The sequence below is a fragment of the Mixophyes fleayi genome, chromosome 3 (genome assembly GCF_038048845.1).
Source record: "Mixophyes fleayi isolate aMixFle1 chromosome 3, aMixFle1.hap1, whole genome shotgun sequence".
Taxonomy (NCBI): Eukaryota; Metazoa; Chordata; class Amphibia; order Anura; family Limnodynastidae; genus Mixophyes; species Mixophyes fleayi.
The window spans coordinates 313,092,752-313,101,304 of record NC_134404.1 but is presented as its reverse complement, the minus strand read 5'-3'; positions in this window follow the sequence as shown (position 1 = coordinate 313,101,304).

Here is an 8,553-nt window from a genome sequence, read left to right as displayed (position 1 = left end):
TTTGGTACCGGGGCCACAATAAAATAAATACACCCTCCACGTGTCAGAATTCCACCAAACAAGTATCTGGACTGCGTAGTGGGGTGGCCCCGGTACCCAACTTGATACCGGGGCCACAATAAAATAAATACACCCTCCACGTGTCAGAATTCCACCAAACAAGTATCTGGACTGCGTAGTGGGGTGGCCCCGGTACCCAACTTGATACCGGGGCCACAATAAAATAAATACACCCTCCACGTGTCAGAATTCTACCAAACAAGTATCTGGACTGCGTAGTGGGGTGGCCCCGGTACCCAACTTGATACCGGGGCCACAATAAAATAAATACACCCTCCACGTGTCAGAATTCCACCAAACAAGTATCTGGACTGCGTAGTGGGGTGGCCCCGGTACCCAACTTGATACCGGGGCCACAATAAAATAAATACACCCTCCACGTGTCAGAATTCCACCAAACAAGTATCTGGACTGCGTAGTGGGGTGGCCCCGGTACCCAACTTGATACCGGGGCCACAATAAAATAAATACACCCTCCACGTGTCAGAATTCCACCAAACAAGTATCTGGACTGCGTAGTGGGGTGGCCCCGGTACCCAACTTGATACCGGGGCCACAATAAAATAAATACACCCTCCACGTGTCAGAATTCCACCAAACAAGTATCTGGACTGCGTAGTGGGGTGGCCCCGGTACCCAACTTGATACCGGGGCCACAATAAAATAAATACACCCTCCACGTGTCAGAATTCCACCAAACAAGTATCTGGACTGCGTAGTGGGGTGGCCCCGGTACCCAACTTGATACCGGGGCCACAATAAAATAAATACACCCTCCACGTGTCAGAATTCCACCAAACAAGTATCTGGACTGCGTAGTGGGGTGGCCCCGGTACCCAACTTGATACCGGGGCCACAATAAAATAAATACACCCTCCACGTGTCAGAATTCCACCAAACAAGTATCTGGACTGCGTAGTGGGGTGGCCCCGGTACCCAACTTGATACCGGGGCCACAATAAAATAAATACACCCTCCACGTGTCAGAATTCCACCAAACAAGTATCTGGACTGCGTAGTGGGGTGGCCCCGGTACCCAACTTGATACCGGGGCCACAATAAAATAAATACACCCTCCACGTGTCAGAATTCCACCAAACAAGTATCTGGACTGCGTAGTGGGGTGGCCCCGGTACCCAACTTGATACCGGGGCCACAATAAAATAAATACACCCTCCACGTGTCAGAATTCCACCAAACAAGTATCTGGACTGCGTAGTGGGGTGGCCCCGGTACCCAACTTGATACCGGGGCCACAATAAAATAAATACACCCTCCACGTGTCAGAATTCCACCAAACAAGTATCTGGACTGCGTAGTGGGGTGGCCCCGGTACCCAACTTGATACCGGGGCCACAATAAAATAAATACACCCTCCACGTGTCAGAATTCCACCAAACAAGTATCTGGACTGCGTAGTGGGGTGGCCCCGGTACCCAACTTGATACCGGGGCCACAATACCTCCTCCAAACATGCTACAGACAATTCGTCATTGAGATCCCATTAAGTATGTTAAAGACAGACAGGGTCCAAGTGTTATTAGTTGACTTTGTAAAGAAAAAAACTGTCCCTGTTGCACATAGTCGTGCAATGAAGACTTACTTTTTCATTTAAAGGCACGATCTTTCAAGTGTAGTGTTTGTAAGTCTAAGTCATATTATACTTTTGGTAAAATTGGTTTTTTTTGTTCCTCTTTATGTTAATTAATTAGTAATAGAATTAAAGTAGGAAATAGAATTAAATAGAATTAAAGTAGGAAATAGAGTGGTATAGAGTTGTAGTGTGGTATAGATAGAGTGGTCCACACAATATAATAATAAAACCCTCAACTGGTCTGAATTCCACCAAACAAGTATCTTGACTGCGTAGTGTGGTGGCCCCGGTACACAATTTGGTACCGAGGCCACAATATAATTTAAAAACCCTCCACGTGTCGGAATTCCACCAAACAAGTATCTGGACTGCATAGTGGGGTGGCCCCGGTACCCAATTTGATACCGGGGCCACAATACCTCCTCAAAACATGCTCCAGACAATTCGTCATTGACAGACCCCAGACAGACAGGGTCGTAGTGTTATTGTTTGACTTTGTAAACCCAAAAAAATGTCCCTGTTGCACTTGCACATAGTCGTGCAATGAAGACTGACTTTTTCATTTAAAGGCACGATCTTTCAAGTGTAGTGTTTGTAAGTCTAAGTCATATTATACTTTTGGTAAAATTGGTTTTTTTTGTTCCTCTTTATGGTAATTAATTAGTAATAGAATTAAAGTAGGAAATAGAATTAAATAGAATTAAAGTAGGAAATAGAGTGGTATAGAGTTGTAGTGTGGTATAGATAGAGTGGTCCACACAATATAATAATAAAACCCTCAACTGGTCTGAATTCCACCAAACAAGTATCTTGACTGCGTAGTGTGGTGGCCCCGGTACACAATTTGGTACCGAGGCCACAATATAATTTAAAAACCCTCCACGTGTCGGAATTCCACCAAACAAGTATCTGGACTGCATAGTGGGGTGGCCCCGGTACCCAATTTGATACCGGGGCCACATTACCTCCTCCAATTTCCAAGTGTAGTGTTTATAACATCTTAACACTACACTAATTCTAGCACGTCAAAACCTCTTGTTTTAAATAATGACAGGGCATTTAACTTTTGATTTAATTTATTGAATTTGTTGGCATTTTCTTTTACTTTTTGAACATGGCAAACGACTGTTGAATGGTCACATAATGCCAAAAAAAAAGGTGCAAGATGGAATTGTCCTTGGGCCCTCCCACCCACCCTTATGTTGTTGAAATAGGACATGCACACTTTAACAAACCAATCATTTCAGCGACAGGGCCTACCAAACAACTGTGGCTGAAATGATTGGTTTGTTTGGGCCCCCACACCAATAAAACAATTCATCTCTCCCTGTACAAACTAAACAGGCTCTACTGAGGAAAGATGTCGTCCTTATCCTCAACCTCTGATTCCTCTCCCCCTACAGTGTGTACTTCCTCCTCCTCACACATTATCAATTCGTCCCCGCTGGACTCCACAACCACAGTCCCTCTGTACTGTCTGGAGGGCAGTGCTGTACTTCATTGAGGAATTGATTATTCATTTTTATAAACATCATTTTTTCAACGTTGTGAGGAAGCAACCTCCTTCGCCGCTCACTGACCAGGTTCCCCGCTGCACTAAAAACTCTTTCCGAGTACACACTGGAGGGGGGACAACTCAGTTAAAAAATAGAGCCAGTTTGTACAGGGGCTTCCAAACTGCCTTTTGGAGTTCTACCACGTCACTACCTCTAGTTAATTTAGATTGCAAGGCTTGTAAATATAAATACTTTGAAGATAAAAAAAAGCAGGCTGCACAGACTGTGGAGCTAGAAAGTGAAATTAAATGGACCACATTACTTTGGTGGCTATCTATGCCCCCCCCCCCCGCCCTACACTTGTAGTTGAATATAAATAAAGCAGCCTGCATAGACTGTAGAACTAGCAATTCAAATATACAAAGAAATGGACAAAGGCAGTTTGGTATCTGTCTGCATCAGATCCCCTCTCCACTAGGAGTAAAACAGAAAACTTTTCAGCCGTTATATAATCTAGAATATAAATAGAAATTGAGAAATGCAATTTGGTATCTGTCTGCATCATAATCATCAACATCCTCCTCAGCGCCAGCTACATCAATATCCTCCTCCCAGTGCACAACATTCACACCTTCATTAGCCAAATCTGTAACTGGACTGTGGGTGATCCTTCCAGCATATGCAGAGGGCGTGCTGCAAATGCTGGATGGAGTCACCTCTTCCCGTACAGTGATGGGAAGGTCAGGGTTCACAACCAACAACACCCTTGGACTCGCCTTGGGGATTTGTGATGTCATCTGTTTAGAAGGCAGAGTTCTTTGCTGTTTTGTTGTTGTTGCTGACAGCATAACTCTCTTAAATTTTTTGTAGGGGGGGGGAGGAGGGCTTTGATCCTTGGGTGAAGTTGGACCACTAGTCATGAACACGGGACAGGGCCTAAGCCGTTCCTTGCCACTACTTGTCGTAATTGGCATATTGCCAACTTTACGTTTCTCCTCAGATGATTTTAAGTTTCTTTTTTTGCTGTTTTTTGAGAACTTGGGCTTTTTGGATTTTACATGCCCTGTACTAGGAGATTGGGCATCGTGCTTGCCAGACGACGTTGATGGCATTTCATCGTCTATGTCATGACTAGTGGCAGCAGCTTCAGCATTAGGAGGAAGTGGGTCTTGATCTTTCCCTACTTTATCCTCCAAATTTTTGCTCTCCATTATATGTAGCACAAGATACTGCAGAATGTGTGAACTTGGTAATATTGCAGTACCAATGGACTTATAATGCTGGATTGGTTTTGCAAATTTGGTTATAATTATTATATATATTTTTTTTTTTTTAATTTTTTATTTTTTTTTACTTTTTTTTTATTTTTTACAAACTTGGGAATAATGGGGAAATAACTATGCCCTTAGAAGCACAGAGCACAGGACACAGCACCACTGGACTGAACAGGACACGGCACAGGACCCAGCAGCACTACGGAACTCAGCAGGACAGAGCACAGGACACAGCACCACTGGACTGATACTGCAGAATGTGTAAACTTTGTAATATTGCAGTACCACTGGACTTTTACTGCTGAATGTGTGAACTTGGTAATATTGCAGTACCAATGGACTTATAATGCTGGATTGGTTTTGCAAATTTGGTTATAATTATTATATTTTTTTTTTTTTTTTTAATTTTTTATTTTTTTTTACTTTTTTTTTATTTTTTACAAACTTGGGAATAATGGGGAAATAACTATGCCCTTAGAAGCACAGAGCACAGGACACAGCACCACTGGACTGAACAGGACACGGCACAGGACCCAGCAGCACTACGGAACTCAGCAGGACAGAGCACAGGACACAGCACCACTGGACTGATACTGCAGAATGTGTAAACTTTGTAATATTGCAGTACCACTGGACTTTTACTGCTGAATGTGTGAACTTGGTAATATTGCAGTACCAATGGGCTTATACTGCAGGATTGGTTGTGAAAATTTTGTGGTAATTAAAAAATATTAAAGTAGTTTTTGGTATTTTATAAAAAAAATTTTTTTTTATTTTTTTAAACACAGGGGAATATTGGGGAAATAACTATGCCCTTAGAAGCACAGAGCACAGGACACAGCACCACTGGACTGAACAGGACACAGCACAGGACCCAGCAGCACCACTGACCTCAGAAGGACAGAGCACAGCACACAGCACCACTGGACTGATACTGCAGAACACAGCACAGCACAGCACAGCACAGCACAGCACAGCACAGCACAGCACTAAACAGCACAGCACAGCACAGCACAGCACTAAACAGCACAGAACTAAACAGCACAGAACTAAACAGCACAGAGGACCACCTAACACACCCTCCCTCTACCCTGATCAATGCCCGAGTGAAGATGGCGGCGACTAGCGGGGAATTTATAGGATCCGAGTATCGCGAGATCCGACAACGGGATTATGAGTCAGAGCCTCAGTTTCACTTTTGAATTTGGCGCCAATACCCGGATCTGTCTCGGATCCGACTCGGATCCGCAACGTTCGGGTGGGCTCGGATTTCAGAAATCCGAGCGCGCTCATCCCTAGTAGAGACTAGGGTCAATTTTGATAGCAGCCAATTAACCTACTAGTATGTTTATTATTATAATAATAATAATAATAATAATAATATCATATAGCACTTTTCTTCCATGGGACTTATAGAGCTTTGCAGTTTACAGTTTGACAATATAATGATATGCAATCCATAGGATTTTAGACAGATTCTGGTTATCTTAAGCATATATTTGATCTTCAATTTCAGGGAATGTATGGTCATATGAGATAGTACCGTACAATAAATAAGTTGCAGCCATGATTATTTAAAGCGGTAATGTCCACCTTCATAAGTATGAAGGGCAACATGTTCTAGAACCTGCATATCAAAAGGTCAGACACAGTTTTGTGTAAAAAATAAATAGCCTTTATGGGGGAGGCGTAAGGTAGAATATATATTGCTCTCTAGGGATGAGGCCCTTTGCTATTTTGGAGAGCCTAAGGACAAACATCGTAATTTAATCCCGTGAAACTGCTGGCTTCCTCTAATCAAGTCACAGGTAATTTCGGCTAATTATACAACTGATGTAATAAAGAGAAACCCATATTGAAACTGTACAATTTATATTTGTAACAGCAACAAACTCTTTTGATTTCTGAAATTGCTCGTTACTGTGAGGAAGATGGATACCAAAGCTGTGAGAATGAAGGACATTGCTGCCCGTTATGCCACGGACCACAAGAGACACCCGGTCCTGCCACCAGATGGCCTGAACAAATTTAGAGTGTTAAAGATTGGTAGGCCTGTCTTACACCAAATCCTCCAATTTACAGGCAGCCAGTGTATGGAGAAAGTAGATAAAATCTCAATAAACACATTGGCTGGTACAATTAAAAGTCCATTTTAAATACAATCATTAAAACACAGGTTTTAGGCTCACATGCTCTTAATTATAGGTCTTCCTAATACAGAAAATCAGCTGTATTAAATACATTTTACAGAGCACATGACAACTACAATCCACACTATCAAAATCACAAAGTGCTTAATCAAATAAGTCAAATAAAATATACAGCAAGAATACATGACATAATATTTCAGGAGATTCAACTGCTCCTTTGTGTGTTACCTGGAACTTTTTATTAGGACAGATTCCTCAATTTAAAATTAACCGACTCTCCTGAATGTTCTAACATTCCATCCTGTGTAAACTACGTGTAGTACATCTCACACATTAAACTTTGCATATAATGAGATGAACCAACTTTGTATAGCAATTAATGTATTGAGTAGCTTGATATATTTTTCCTGTATTATATAAATTAAACTTATTACTGACCTGATAAAAGTCACAAGCCAGTGGCAATCATAGTGATGTTAGGGTTACAGGACAGAGGTTGTTCCACAGTTCTTACTTTTGTAATAGTTACATATAACCTATTACTAGAGATGGTTGTGGGGCAATGTGAGTTCGCCTGTTACTTATGACCCTGTGTTTTCTCCTTGTTGTTTACCCTGTGTACGCTGAATACAGTCGAGTGTTTGCTTGCAAAGTGTGTCCTTTTGGCCTTATGTACAAATAACATGAATACGGAATACAGTATTCTAACAGATTATTGTACCAGTCCAAAACATTCTTGAATATACCTCCCAACATTTGGGTAGGCAGCATCGGGATGTGACAGGGTCAGCCGTGAACAGAATACCTCCCAACTTTCCCACAGACGAACGGGATGGCAGGACAAAGCCCTCAAATTGGGAATGTCCCACCTAAATCAGGATGGTTGGGACTAGGAGGTATGAATTCTTGGAATATGATTCTATAAAAGTTTGGCAAGACAGAAATCAGATGACCACCTGGTAAAATAGCTGCCAGTCTGGAGTTAATACCAAGCATATCAAAGTTTAACAAACTATGGAAGTTAAAGGTGGAAATGCTTCTATGTAAAGATAACCTTTGGGATATATACAGCACAGATAGATGAGCAAGCAATATCAATATGGGATAAAGGAATCAGACAGCCTAAAGTAGGCAGCAGCTTAATAATGGAATATGATCATCTGAGTCACATCAGGAAAGAAACCACAGCAAAAAGATGTGTGGAAAGTACTGCCGACATAGTCTGAAACATGAAACGGAAATAGTAATCTGTACCTGCTACTGAAATTATAGAGCAAAGAAGTAAAAAACATCAGGAAATGTAAACACAATTGTAGAAATTGCAGACCAGAAATGTAATAGCATAGTAAATATAACCATAGCGCAGCATTACTCTTGGGCGGCCTTCTTAAATCATGTGGAGATATAATTAATGCCATTCAACCAGAATCATACATTTGCGAATGTGTGCAACTGAGACTTCTGCATTTTTATGTACAAGCAGATATGGCAGCTCCTTTGCTGGTTATAGCAGTGTGCTGGGGATTTTTCTCTATGTTTGTACCTTTCTATCACAGCCGGCATTAACTTGTTCAGCAATTTGTGCTACAGTAACTCTTCTGTGTAATTAGACCAGACTTTGCTCCCCACGCGCATCGCTGAGCTTCAGACGCCCATGACCCTGTCACCGGTACACTGGTTGTCCTTCCTTGGACAACCTTTGGTAGGTACTAACCACTGCATACTGGGAAAACCCCACAAGACCTGCCGTTTTGGAGATGCTCTGACCCAGTCGCTGCAGAAAGCTCATCCTGGCCAGGTGATTTGCCTACTTTCTACTTTTTTTATGGTAAGGGAAACCTCCTCCGGACTAATTTCCCTGTATAATTTTTCTATATCATGTTTAGAAAGTTTAGGTAAATGGGCATCTTATAAGACTTTATTTATTAAGGTTTCTGAGGCGCAGGAGTTAGGATGAGATTGATGGAGAGGTTATAGAA